At 39.4% G+C, this 13617-nt stretch overlaps 1 protein-coding gene across 4 annotated transcripts in view; it reads right to left on the bottom strand.

Annotated features, from left to right (window-relative positions):
• The window catches only part of BTBD10 (BTB domain containing 10), a 75282-nt gene extending 64134 nt beyond the window's left edge, over positions 1-11148 (bottom strand). For all 4 annotated transcript variants that reach the window (XM_024975080.2, XM_024975079.2, XM_024975078.2 and 1 more), the window contains exon 1: positions 11028-11148. The gene's annotated coding sequence lies outside the window, so the exon portion shown is untranslated. The remainder of the gene's footprint in view (positions 1-11027) is intronic.
• Positions 11149-13617: the final 2469 nt, after the last annotated feature.

Below are 13617 nucleotides of genomic sequence, written 5' to 3'. Positions count from 1 at the left end.
GCTAAATTCTTAAAACTCACTGAAAGGCATATATGATTTTTTTAAATTTTCTAAAAAAAGTATCAATGTTTTATTTTCTATGTGTATGTCCCTATTTTTCCTTTTCTTCTATGACTAAATAGCATTGCCTTCAAAACCAGAAACATCTCAGTTGAAGCAAATCACCTTGACATAAAATTTAATATAGGCAAATCTCCAATAAGCTGATGAAGTGCCTAAATCAAAAGAGATTATATTCAACTCCTTAAGAACCCTTTAAACAAAGGCAGACTCCAGCAATGTTCTATTTTTTCCTCCATGATCCTTTAAACAAAGTCAAACTTTTAAACAAGGTCTTCTTTTTCCCCTCTGAGAAGTTTTAAAAATAAGTTACATGATATTTTTCATATAACTTTTACTATGCTGTTGCATTTTGACCCATTCATTATCCCATTACCTTCCATTCCTTTCAGATGTTTGCTTATTTAACTGCCCTCAATTGAACAAGACAGAAAAGGCCTTAAGCATGATTCAAGCTCTCGACTGCAGTGTTGCCCAACAGAACTTTGTGTGATAATGAAAATGTTCTGTCTGCACTGTCCAAAAAGTAGCCACTAGCCACATGTGGCTATAAAACACTTGAAATGTACAACCAATGAAATTAACTTTTAATTTTCATTTTAATTCATTTAAATTTGAATAGCAATATGTGGCTGAGCTAAGAACCAAAGAATTGATGCTTTTGAACTGTGGTGTTGGAGAAGACTCTTGAGAGTCCCTTGGACTGCAAGGAGATCCAACCAGTCAATCCTAAAGGAAATCAGTCCTGAATATTCATTGGAAGGACTGATGCTGAAGCTGAAACTCCAATACTTTGGCCACCTGGTGCAAAGAACTGACTCATTGGAAGACTGATGCTGGGAAAGACTGAAGGCAGGAGGAGAAGGGGAAGACAGAGGATGAGATGGTTGGATGGCATCACCGACTCAATGGACATGAGTTTGAATAAGCTCCAGGAGTTGGTGATGGACAGGGAAGCCTGGCGTGCTGCAGTCCATGGGGTCACAAACAGTTGGACACGAATGAGCAACTGAACTAAACTAATGTGGCTGTAACTACCATCTATGCTAGAATAATAAGCAATGACCAGTAAGTACCAGAATGGGTTCCTGAATAATATGATCAGTTATGCACCTGAAATACTTCCTTAGGTATCTGAGCTTTAAAATTTACTTTTAATGTAGTCAACAGAGATGATTTTTAAAATGTCATGCCATTTTTCTCTATAGTATATTCTCTTTACCCTTTTCTCTACTCTTCCATCTGGCATTCACATTACAGAAAATAGAGGAGATGGCCAAGATGATGGAGTAAGAAGACCTTGAACTCATCTCCATCCACAGACACATCAAAACTACTATTTACAGAGAACTATCTAAAGGAACAACTTGAAGATTAGATTGCTGCAGGAAACTTGCTGCAGAAAAGATTTTCCTCAGCTAAAGACATAAAGGAACCACATGAGAAAGGTAGGAAGGGTGGAAACACTGTATTGTCAGGACCCTCATCACTTGCTTAGCAACCCACAAATAGGAAAAATATCACAACTGGTCATCCCCAGGGAAAAGGGTTCAAGCCCCACATTAGGCTTCCCAATCCATGGGGTCGTGCACCAGGAAACAAGTCCCCAGAATGTCTAGCTTTGAAAACAGGAAAGCTTATGTTTGGGAGCCTGAGAGGCGGGGAGGGGGCGTTAGGAAACTGAGATTCTGCTCTTCAAGGGAGCACACAAAATCTCAACATGCTCCAAGTCCCAAGCAGAGGCAACAGTGTGAAAGGAACTTGGACAAGACCCATTTGCTGATCTTAGTGAGCCTCCCAGAGAGACAGGAGGCAAACGGGACACTCCTTGGGGGAGAAAATGATGGCAACAGCCATTTGGGGGAGCTTGTCCTACCATGCTAATGCTAGTATGGGCAATCTCCATTCTGGAATGTTCCCTCTAGTCTATTAGTGCCAGGGACCCAATATAACCCTCCAATGAGCCAGCAGCAGCCCTGTGCCCACTAGGCCCTGCAAAGAGCCATACAAGAAGCCTATTCTGCCCTCCAGGAGGCTTGCAGTCACCACATAAGGCACAGCTAACTGGACAGAGGACAGTACTGCCTAGGAGCACACTCACAGTACTCAGCCCCAGAACAATATAACGGTTCACGCAACTCACATAAAAGGCACCTTTAGAGCACACAGCTCTGGTAACCAGAGTGGAGTGTGCTGCTGGACCCCAAAGGACATCTCCTACATGAGGCCACTTCAAGATAAGGAAACATAAATAACCCACCTAAGATATTGAAAGAAATACAAAGATTTGGCCAAATAAGGAGATAGAGGACCATATTCCAAATGAATGAATGAGACATAATCTGAGAAAAATAACTAAATGAAGAAACGTAATCTACCTGCAAAAAAAGTTCGAGGTAGTGATACTCAACAAACTCAGAAGAATGAATAAACACGGTGAGAAGTTTAACAGCTAGAAATACAAAGAACAACAAAGGATATGGAATAAGTGAAATAAAAAATACAGTGAAACCAATCAGCAATCTGGAAGACAGAGTACTGTAAATCACCTGAGCTGAACAGAAAAAAGAATGGAAAATTTTCAAATGAGGATATAGTTTAAGAAACCTCTGGGACAACATCAAGCATACTAACATTATAGGGGTCCCAGAAGGAGAAGACAGAGTGAGAAAGCGAACAGAGAACTTACTTGAAGACATCATAGCTGAAAACTTCCCTAACCCAGGAAAAGAAAAAACATTCAGGTTCAGGAAGCATGGAACGTCCACTCCAGGTAAGAACACTGGAGTGGGTTGCCATTTCCTTCTCCATGGGATCTTCCTAACCCAAAGATCAAACGCAGGTCTCCCACATTGCAGGCAGAGTTTTTATGGTCTGAACCACCAGGAAGAGCACAGGAGCATATATATGGGTCTTTTTTTTTTTTAATCACACCAAAACAAATTATAATTAAAATGGCAAAAGTTAAAGATAAGAGAATCTTAAAAGCAGTGAAAGAAAAGCTAACTAGTACACACAAGGAACTCCCGAAAGACCATCAGCTGACTTTTCTGAAGAAGCTGCAGACCACAGGGGAGTGGCATGACATATTCAAAGTGAAGAAAGAAAAAAACCTACAACCAAGAATACTCTACCCAACAAGGTTATTGTTCAGATTTGAAGGGGAAACAGACTTTCAGCAAAACCTAAAAGAGGTCAGCATCACTCACTAAATCAGCTTTACAAGAATGTTGAAAGAACTTCTATAAGTAGAAAAGAAAGGTCCACTGCTAGAAATATGAAAATTATGAAAGAAAAAAACAACTTGTAAAGGTAAACATACAGTAAAGGTAATAGATCAACCATTATAACCCACTCCAGTACTCTTGCCTGGAAAATCCCATGGACGGAGGAGCCTGGTAGGCTGCAGTCCATGGAGTCACTAAGAGTCAGACATGACTGAGTGACTCACTTTCACTTTTCACTTTCATGCACTGGAGAAGGAAATGGCAACCCACTCCGGTGTTCCTGCCTGGAGAATCCCAGGGACAGAGGAGCCTGGTAGGCTGCCGTCTCTGGGGTCGCACAGAGTCAGACACAACTGAAGTGACTTAGCAGCAGCAACCATTATAAAGTAGCAGGAAGGCTAAAGACAAAGGCAATAAAATAATGCGTGGCCACAATAAATACAAAGAGATTTTAAATATGATGTCAAAAATAATAAATATGTATGGATAAAAATGTAGAGTGGTTAGAATTTGTTCAAAATTAAGAGATCTATCAATTTAAAACAACCATATATGTGTGTATACATATATTTATTAACCTCATCATAACCACAAATCAAAACTCTGTAATAGATACATACACAAAAAAAGAGAAAGAAATTCAAGTATAACACTAAAGACAGTCATCATATCACAAGGGAAGATAACAAAAGAACTACAAATAACTACAAAAGCAATCAGCAAATAATTTAAATGGCAAAGTATAAACCTATCAATAATTAATGTAAATGGACTAAATGCTCCAATGAAAAGAGAGTGGCTGAATAGATTAAAAAAAAAAAAAGACCCATATATATGCTCCTATGCTCTTTCCTGGTGGCTCAGACTGTAAAGAGTCTGCCTGCAATGCGGGAGACCTGGGTTAGATCCCTGAATCAGAAAGATCCCATGAAGAAGGAAATAGCAACCCATTCCAGTACTCTTACCTGGAGAATCCCCATGGATGGAGGAGCCTGGCAGGCTACAGTCCATGGGGTCGCAAAGATTCAGACACAACTGAGAGACTAACACTTTCACTTTATAAGCTCACATAAGAAAGTCACTTCAGATTTAAAGATATACACAAAATGAAATGAGGGGGTAGGAAAAGGTATTCCATGTAAGTGGAAATGAAAAGAAAGCTGGTATACCAATACTTATATCAGACAAAACAGACTTTAGAACAAAGACTGTGACAAAAGAAGGCCATTACATAATGATAAAGGAATCAATCCAATAAGAAGATATAAACAATTATAAATATACATGCATTCAACGTAGGAGCACCTAAATATATAAGACATATTAACAATCATAAAGGGAGAAACTGATAGTAATACAGTAACCGCAGCAAACTTTAAAACCCAACTTATGTCAATGGACAGATCATCCAGATGGAAAATCAATAACGAAACACTGGCCTTATATAATACATTAGAGCAGATGATTTAATAGATATATACAGAACATTTCACCCAAAACCAGCAGAATACACATCCTTTTCAGTGCAAATCAGTAGATCAAAAGTTCAGCCACAGAAGTGAAGCGAAGTGAAGTGAAGTGAAGTGACTCAGTCATGTCCGACTCTTTGCAATCCCATGGACTGTAGCCTACCAGGCTCCTCTGTCCATGGAATTCTCCAGGCAAGAATACTGGAGTGGGTTGCCATTTCCTTCTCCAGGGGATCTTCCCAACCCAGGGATTGAACCCAGGTCTCCTGCATTGCAGGCAGACGCTTTGCCGTCTGAGCTACCAGTGAAGCCCTTCAGCCACAGAACAATTCTCAATAAATTTAAGAATACTGAAATTACAAGTATCTTTTCTTAGTAAAAGTATATATATATATATCTTTTCTGAAAATAGCATGAGACTAGAAATGAACTACAAGGAAAAAAGCTATAAAAGACAAAAATGTGAAGGATTAAAAAAATGCTACTAAACAATCAATGGTTTATTGGAGAAATCAGAGATGAAATAAAAAAATACCTGAAAACAAATGAAAATGGAAATACAACAATCCAAATCTAATGGGGCACATCAAAAGCAGTTCTCTCCCTATGAGGGAAGTTTACAGTGATACAGGCCTACCTCAGGAAACAAGGAAAATCTAAAACAACCTAACCTTGTACTGAAAGGAACTAGAAAAAGAAAAAACAAACCCAAAATTAGTAGAAGGAAAGAAATAATAAAGATTAGAGCAGAAGTAAATGAAAAAGACTTAAAAAAAATAATAAAGACCAATAAAATTAGTAATTCTTTGAAAAGATAAACAAAATTAATAAACCTTTAATCAGACTCATCAAGAAAAAATGAGAGCCCAAATAACTAAAATCAGAAATGAAAGGAAATAAAATAGAAACAACACCACAGAAACACAAAGGATCCTATTACTAAGAACAAATATATTCCAATAAAATGGACAACCTAGAAGAAATGGATAAATTCCTAGAAACATGCAATCTTCAAAAACTGAATCAGGAAGAAGTAAAAAAATCTGAGTAGACCAATTACCAATAATAAAATTGAATCAATTAAAAAAAAAATTCCCAACAAACTAAAGTCCAGGACCAGATTTTACAGGTAGATTTTAGACTTTACAGAATTTACAGATAGATTCTTCAAAACATTTAAAGAAGAGCTAACACTCATCCTTCTTAAACTACTACAAAATATTGAAGAGACAGGAATGCCTCAACTCATTCTACAAGGCCTGCCATTACCTTGATACCAAAACCAGACAGATACCACAAAAAGAGAAAATTACAGGCCAATATCACTGATGAACACAGATTCAAAATCTTCAACAAAACATGAGCAAACCAAATTCAACAATACATAAAAAGGATCACACACTGTTATCAAGAGGGATTTATCCCAGGTATGCAAGGATTTTTCAGAATCTGCAAATCAAAGTGATATACCACATTGGCAAGCTGAAGAATAAATAAGGCCACATATTACAAAACCACAACCAACACCATACTCAACAGTGAAAATCTGAAAGCATTTCCTCCAAAATCAGAAATAAGACAAGGATGCCCACTCTTGCACTTTTATTCAACATAATGTTGGGCAGTCCTAGCCCTAGTAACCAGACAAAAAAAAGAAATAAAAGAAATCCAAATTAGAAAGGAAGAAGTAAAACTGTCCCAGTTTACAGATGATATGATACTAAGTACAGAAAATCCTAAACACACTACTAAAACCCACTAAACAAATAATCTCAGTAAAGTTACATTGTTGGTAGGAATGTAAACTGGTGCAACCACTATGGACAACAGTATAGAAGCTTCTCAAAAAATTAAAAACAGAACTGCCATATTATCCCTACAAATGAGACAGCTAGATGTAAATGTAAATTTCCCTGATGTCTTAAGATTACCAGAAGGTATGTTATTTTCTGAGCATAAACACACTATAAAGTGTTAACAAGTTATATTCCCTTTACTATTTACACAGCACTTTTACATAATTTATTTCATTATTAAACTCCTGACAATTATGTTCAACCTCCATTTTTCATGTGAGCCAACAAAGTCTCAGAGTAATTAAGTAACTTTTATGTCATAGACCTAACAGTTAGCTTTAAACACAGATCTAAATGATCCCAAATAAGGTATTCCAAGTAGAAAAGTATGATTACAATGTTAAATGAGCTTAGAAAAGTGTTATTAATAGTTTCTAATCAAGTATTTCAGTTAGTGATTTCACTATGACAGACTATCACCCTCAACCAAGTATCAAAAATGTTAATTTCAGTTCATGACCAAAAGTACTAATAGGTCATTCATTTCAACTACAAAAAAATAAAAACAAGTACCATGTAATCAGATATCTTACATTTTTTAAACAGAAATATATAATTAAACTATTAGGATAAATAAAGATGCTTTCTTTTATTGGCATACTTTTAGCATTTTACAAATCTTCAAAAATCTGTGACATAAGGTCACATATTCCACATAAAATCTTTCCCCTTTAATGTCAAGTTTCTATTATTTCTACATGGAACATTTACTAACTTCTTAATCCTCTCCCAAAGAGCATCTCTTTGAATTCTGATTGCTTACCTTCCATAGCTGAGCTCTAGATTTCTGCTTCCTTAACAAGCCACGACTCAGTTTATGACAAAGTAAACAAGAGCAAGCCATAGTAGGGAAACACAACATTAGCTTAAGCCCTAATAAACATTCTATCCAAGAGGAGAAAACATTTCAAAGTAGTTCTTCCTCCATTAATGAGCATCTTTCTCCCTTATTGTAGGTTCATAACCAACAAAAAACAAACAAAAAAGAGAGTCAAAGATAAAAATACAGCTGAAATGAGTGGCTAAAAAAGCGTCCTATTACTTCATTGTAAATTAAACTTAGAACTGTAGATGTTTCGTTTCCTTCTCCCTCATAGGGTCCAGCCTGCTCAGATGCATCTACCATACAGAGGAGTAGAGAATGTTATGTCCTAAGAATTGAAGGCTCTAAAAATAGAACCAGAAGGCACTGAGCAAAAGCATATTCAGTTGCTTCACAGGCCTCATCTAATCTTCCCTTGGGAAGGCATCTCACTCAAGGAATTGAAAGACAGGAGAAAAATACTTCCAAGAGAGAACTTCCTTACTTTACAAGTCATGTAGATACACGGGGAGAGGAAAATGATGGTTCCTCCTTCAACAAACATAATCTCCAAAAATACGTAACAGGTTCTTCAGGATGTTTTTTAAACTCTCAAAGAGGAAGACCTCATAGAAAACATACCATCTTCTCCTGTTTCACTTCCCACACCAGAGAGAGGCAGGGATTGGGTGAAGAGGTATTAGACTAACTTGACCTAAAAAGACTGGGCTAAAGAAAGAAAACTAAGTCTGCCAATTCCCAAAGTAGACCTGATTGAAAACCAATATTCTATGCAGTCTTTGCATAAGTTATGATAAATAACTCTGTCTTGTAAAAGGCAGAGCTCTTTGTAAAGCTGCACAGAAGATAAAGTAGTACTTAACCATTTCATCTTCCTTTTAAAAACTCTTTCCCTCACCTAGCCTTTCTCAACCTTACTCCCTCGGAAGACCTTCACCTTGCCCTCTATATTTCTAAGGCTCACTTCTTTCTTAGAACTGACCTCTAAACTCCCATTCCCCACAGTCCAACTAAGTATGAATCAGATTATGTGATTAAAGTATTTCCCTCTAGTGGGTAAATGTGGTTTAATCCACAGGGTTCAATTCCACAAATATCATTAAGCTCTACTACATACAAGGCACCACGTGTTTAATCAAAGTACCTATTCTTCTGACAAGAAAACTAGTTAAATCAATCCTGTAATGGACAGTGTAAAAGAAAAGCACGTGAGTGCCTGCTTCACCTCACACTCTTCTCTTCCCATTTCTTCACATCTTAATGCCCCTTCTCCCTACCCCATCCTCCAGGAATCAATATTGCTTCCAATAAAAGTCAGTGACTGGGAAGACAAGTGATGGTAGAAACAATAAACATTCAAAACTACAGATGAGTAGAGGGTCTCCTAGATTTTATGTATTAATCACAAGTACAATAAAAAGCTTCTCAATGTATCAATTCAAGAAACCTACAAATCAGCTTTGCTCAGAACTCTGAGTTATTAAACCATATATAGGGAGAGTTTTTCCCTTGTCTTATTTCCATACAAGGAAATATCTTTTTAAATATTTAAAAATTTAAATTATTTAAAATATTACTAAGCATCAGTTCAATTTGCCCAACCACATTTAAAGGCTATTAAACTTAACTGCTTTCAGTTAGAACTGGTATTTTCCCAAGTACTCCTAGTTCTGAAGCTGCAAACTAATTGGCATACTTGCTTTAAAATCTTTTTTAGTTGTACAATTATTAATTTTTACTTAGAGCTCCAAACCTACAGAGGAGGATACAATAACTGACAGGTTTGGTTTGGTTGAGCCACATGAAGTTATTTTTAACTGTTTCAAGTAGTTGTCAATATTTTTAAAAGTCAGGAGAATGGCAAGCAAAAGTCTAGATTTCCTGTGTTCTCTTGAGAAGGTTGAAGACTGGGGCCAAATTACTGCACTAATCAAGTGAACCTGAGAACTGGATATTCCTCTTTACATGAGGCATAAACTCTCTAGTGTATTTCACTCATTTTTATTTTCTAGTATCTGAAGCATGTAAGTTTGCTGAAAGGTGCATATTTTCCAGATCACTTCAACAAGTCATCTAATGTATAAAGCCACAAAGCAGGACATATTGGTTTGCAACTTCATAGTTAATAATAAAATAACTTTTTACAAGACTTAGAAGAAAGGTTGAGGAAGAAAAAAATTCAGACTGGTGGAATGGTAACATACAGAATGTAAAAAGCCCACCTGAAAGTTTTTCTAGGAGAAAAAAAAAAAGGTAAAAATTCAAAAACATTCCAAAAAATTCAAAAAAAACTGAAAGCTTTCCTAATTGAACCTATGTTACTCCAGTTCCTTGTCACACTCCAAGCTTCAGAACCTCCCTTCCCACTTTCTCCTTATGTATAACAATAGCAGTTAGCCCATAAACTCTGAGAAATGTCAGAGAAATTTATGAAAACACATATACATCTTCAAAAACAATTCTCCTCACACACTTTTTAATAGTCTTTATCCACCATCAAATCCTCTCCCGAGTTATTTCTACGGCTTTCTGCTTCGTATTCTAATGACTATAGTCCTCACTTTCAAAGCCTGGGCTTCAGTCCTAGATGGGTTTTCCAGTATAGAAACTTTTTTGGCCCTTACAGTTGCACTCCTTATTACATCTCTTATTCTAATTTCTACATCTACTTCATTCAAAATTTATCTATAACCCCCTCTCTAAAAAGTCTTGATCAAATTTGTGTAAGGGGGGTGGGGATACCAGTTGTACAAAGAAAATCAATATACTGTTAGTTTTCTCTGATATTAATTTAAATAAAAAGCATGAAGATTCTTAAAGAGTAAAAAAAAAGTTTAAATAAACTGTATATGTTAAATGCATAATGTGACAAGAGACTGATGTTCTAGCATGTCTGGACGAGTGACTTCTCATCACGGGCACAAAGTACTAACGAGAAAAATTAGCAGGAAATCTGTGCGGCCCAATGATGGTCACACTGTCCCCACACTAACAAGTTACTACGTGATGTCTACCTTCCTGCACACCATTCAAGAGGATAAAGGACTTGTATCTGAAGAAGAAAAAAATAAGCAGCTTTTCTGTGAGAATTTTGGGAAAACAAAGCTTTACCGCACGTCATATGGTTACAGCATAAAACCACGCAACACCTTATTGGGGTCTCATTCCTCTTCACCCAAAGCGAGACTGGGGCCAACTTAGCCCCTATTGTGATGCGCCCTCCTCAGGATGTCGCGGCGTTAACCCAGAATGACAGAAAAGGGGCGGGGCACAGGGTTCCCCTGCCCTGGGAAAGAGGGTTGAGGGTATCGCCTTCATCTCTGGGGAAAGGCCTCAGAACTTCCAACCCAAAAACAGCACCCCTGAAACCCAAGTCCCTTCGCTGCCTCTCCGAACTGGGAGCCAGCGGCCGGAGCCCAGAACCCCACCCACGGTCCCCCAGCAGGATCTGGGACGCCCAGACCACCGCCACAGCAGTTGAGCTCTCAAGCCCAGATTCGTCCTCCGCCCCCTTCCTCCTTCGCCCCCACCAAGCCCAGGCTCCGGCGCCACCCCTACTGAGTTCCCCAACTGAGTCCAGTCACCCTCGAACCTGTAGTCCCCTTTGAGTGTCCAGGCACAGGCCAGGGCCAGCGACACCTCCGCTTCCTCCCCAACCAGATCCCTCCAGAGAGGTGTCTGTGGCTGCGGCCGCTCGAGCGGCTGCGGCTACTAAAGCCGCCCCAGCAGGTTACAGGCCGGCTCCAGGCTGCTTCTCGCGAGATCCCTCAGATGGAATAGGCGAGATTAGCTGAGTCGTCGCGAGAATGGAGCCTCACCGCCCAGTAGTTGGGCGGGGCGCAGAGGGTGCCCGCGGTTGAGGGAGTGGCAGCCTGGGGTGGGTGGGCGCTCAGCCTGGGGGCTGGTGCAACAAAATGGGAAGCGCTTGTGTCCACAGACGTCAGCTCAGAATCTACTGCGATCCTCGAGCCTGAGTGGCTGCGAGCTGTCACCTCCAAATCTTTTAATACCACATTTTCCCTTGATTTCTTGTTACCGTTAGAAAAAAGCGGACATCCCAGAGTTGGAGAAATACCTAAGGACTCTGAGTTTACTCAAGGAAAGCGTTTTCCTCAAGGGGGTGAACTCCGAACGCCTTTGCCGGCTCAGCTGGCGGTTATTAACCGGTCTGAGTTCAGGAAAAGGGGTTTTCGTCAGAGCCATTCTCTATTTCCTACCGTCCGCAGCTGTTTGTTTTTAAACACTGGGTAAGCGGGAATCCGTGTACCAGTTGGAACTTGTGCAGCTGGGCCTCTGTGGAACATCGATAGCAACGTGGATGGGATATTGCTCCTTGCGGCAGAAGGTTGCCAGTCATAGGGTTTCTGTCACTCATCTTTACTGTCTGTCACATGCTGGACTACACAAATGGAAAAAATGAAAGGTCTCCGATCTCAAAGCTCACGCCCTGGGAGCGAGACCCACCCTGAAACAGATAATCCTGTTAAACTGTGGTAAAGGCCAAGTTATAAGCTGTGAGAGGAAGGAACCGACTTGGCCTGCCATGTTGAGGAAATCTCCACCAGGGAATGACATTTGAGCGGAATCTTGAAGGATGGGTAAGAGTTCCCCAGTTCTGAGAAGAGTGGGAGGAGCATTCGTTCCCCAGAGGAAGCGAAGAGGGAGAGGACCGGGTTTGAGTAATTTGCTATGAAAACAGATTTTGCGGAAAGAACTTTGTTGAAAACCTGTTAATCACTGTTTAGTTGGGAAGAGAAAACTCCGTGACTCCTACATGTGATAACAAAAATGTTTTTTCAAACGAGTGTTCATGGAGATGAGCAGTTGACCTGTACAGTAGAGGATAGTGCACATCCTTGTCCACATCTCTGGCCACCTACATATGAGAGACCTAAGGGAAACAGGTTATTGTCATAGTTGTCTTAGGCTCCCAGTCGTGTCCCACTCTTTGGACCCCATGAACTGTATAGCCCTCCAAGCTCCTCTGTCCATGGAATTCTCCAGGAAAGAAAACTGGAGTGGGTAGCCATTCCCTACTCCAAGGGATCTTCCCAGCCCAGGGATGGAACCCTGGTCTCCTGCATTGCAGGCAGATTCTTTACCATCTGAGCCACCAGGGAAACAGGTTATTGTCATAGTACACCAAATTATCATTGCCACATTCTGCTAATGTGGAAATCTTCAAAGATTTCTGAGAAAGAAAATCTGATAGTTTTGTAATACGGGAATATCTCATGGAGAAACTTCAAGAAAACCCTCAGGCAACAAAACAACAACAAACACCCCATTGACCTTTATGTATTACTATGGCTTTCTTTTGAAAGACAAAATCAAGAGAAGAAATTCTAAGTCCAAGTTAAGGTTCGTGAGATCTGTCATCCCTGTATCAAAATAACAGCTATCATTGCCTGAAGAGGGGCTTCTTTGGTGGCTCAGATGATAATCAATCTGCCTGCAATGCAGGAGACCTGCATTAGATCTTTGGGTCTGATCCCTGGGTCAGGAAGATACCCTGAAGAACAAAACGGCTGCCCACTCCAGTATTCTTACCTGGAGAATTTCATGGACAGAGGAGCCCGACAGGCTTACAGTTCATGGGGTCACAAAGAGTCAGACATGACTGAACAGTTTTCACTTTTTATTTCCTAAAGAGAGACCCTGATATTCTACTGTAGTATTTCTGCCAATCTCCCTTTAGACATTATTTTCATACTATCCTACCTTCCCAGGTGGTGCAGCAGGTTAAAGAATTTGCCTGCAATGCAGGAGACACGAGTTGGATCCTTGGGTGGGGAAGATACCCTGGAGAAGGAAATGGCAACCCACTCCAGTATTCTTGCCTGGAAAATTCTATGGACAGAGGGGCCTGGTGGGCTACAGTCCATGGAGTCACAAAGAGTCGGACACAACTGAGCGACTGAGCACACACACATGTATATGTATACTATACATACATTTGGCTCACCCTATGCTCTGTACAAATAAGCCTAACAATAGGAAAATAAAAAGTCATAAATGCTGAATTATTGTTATACACCTGAAAATAATATAAATTATACCTCAATTTTTTTTAATTAAAAATTTTAGAAAAAGTCCTTCAAACTCTTGTGTGTGCCAGTCAGGTGCTCTGCTTAGCATAATTCACACAGTTGTTGAGAGTCCCTTTGATAGTAAGAAGATCA

The sequence above is a fragment of the Bos taurus genome, chromosome 15 (genome assembly GCF_002263795.3).
Source record: "Bos taurus isolate L1 Dominette 01449 registration number 42190680 breed Hereford chromosome 15, ARS-UCD2.0, whole genome shotgun sequence".
Taxonomy (NCBI): domain Eukaryota; kingdom Metazoa; phylum Chordata; class Mammalia; order Artiodactyla; family Bovidae; genus Bos; species Bos taurus.
This window is presented reverse-complemented; position numbering and strand designations above follow the sequence as displayed.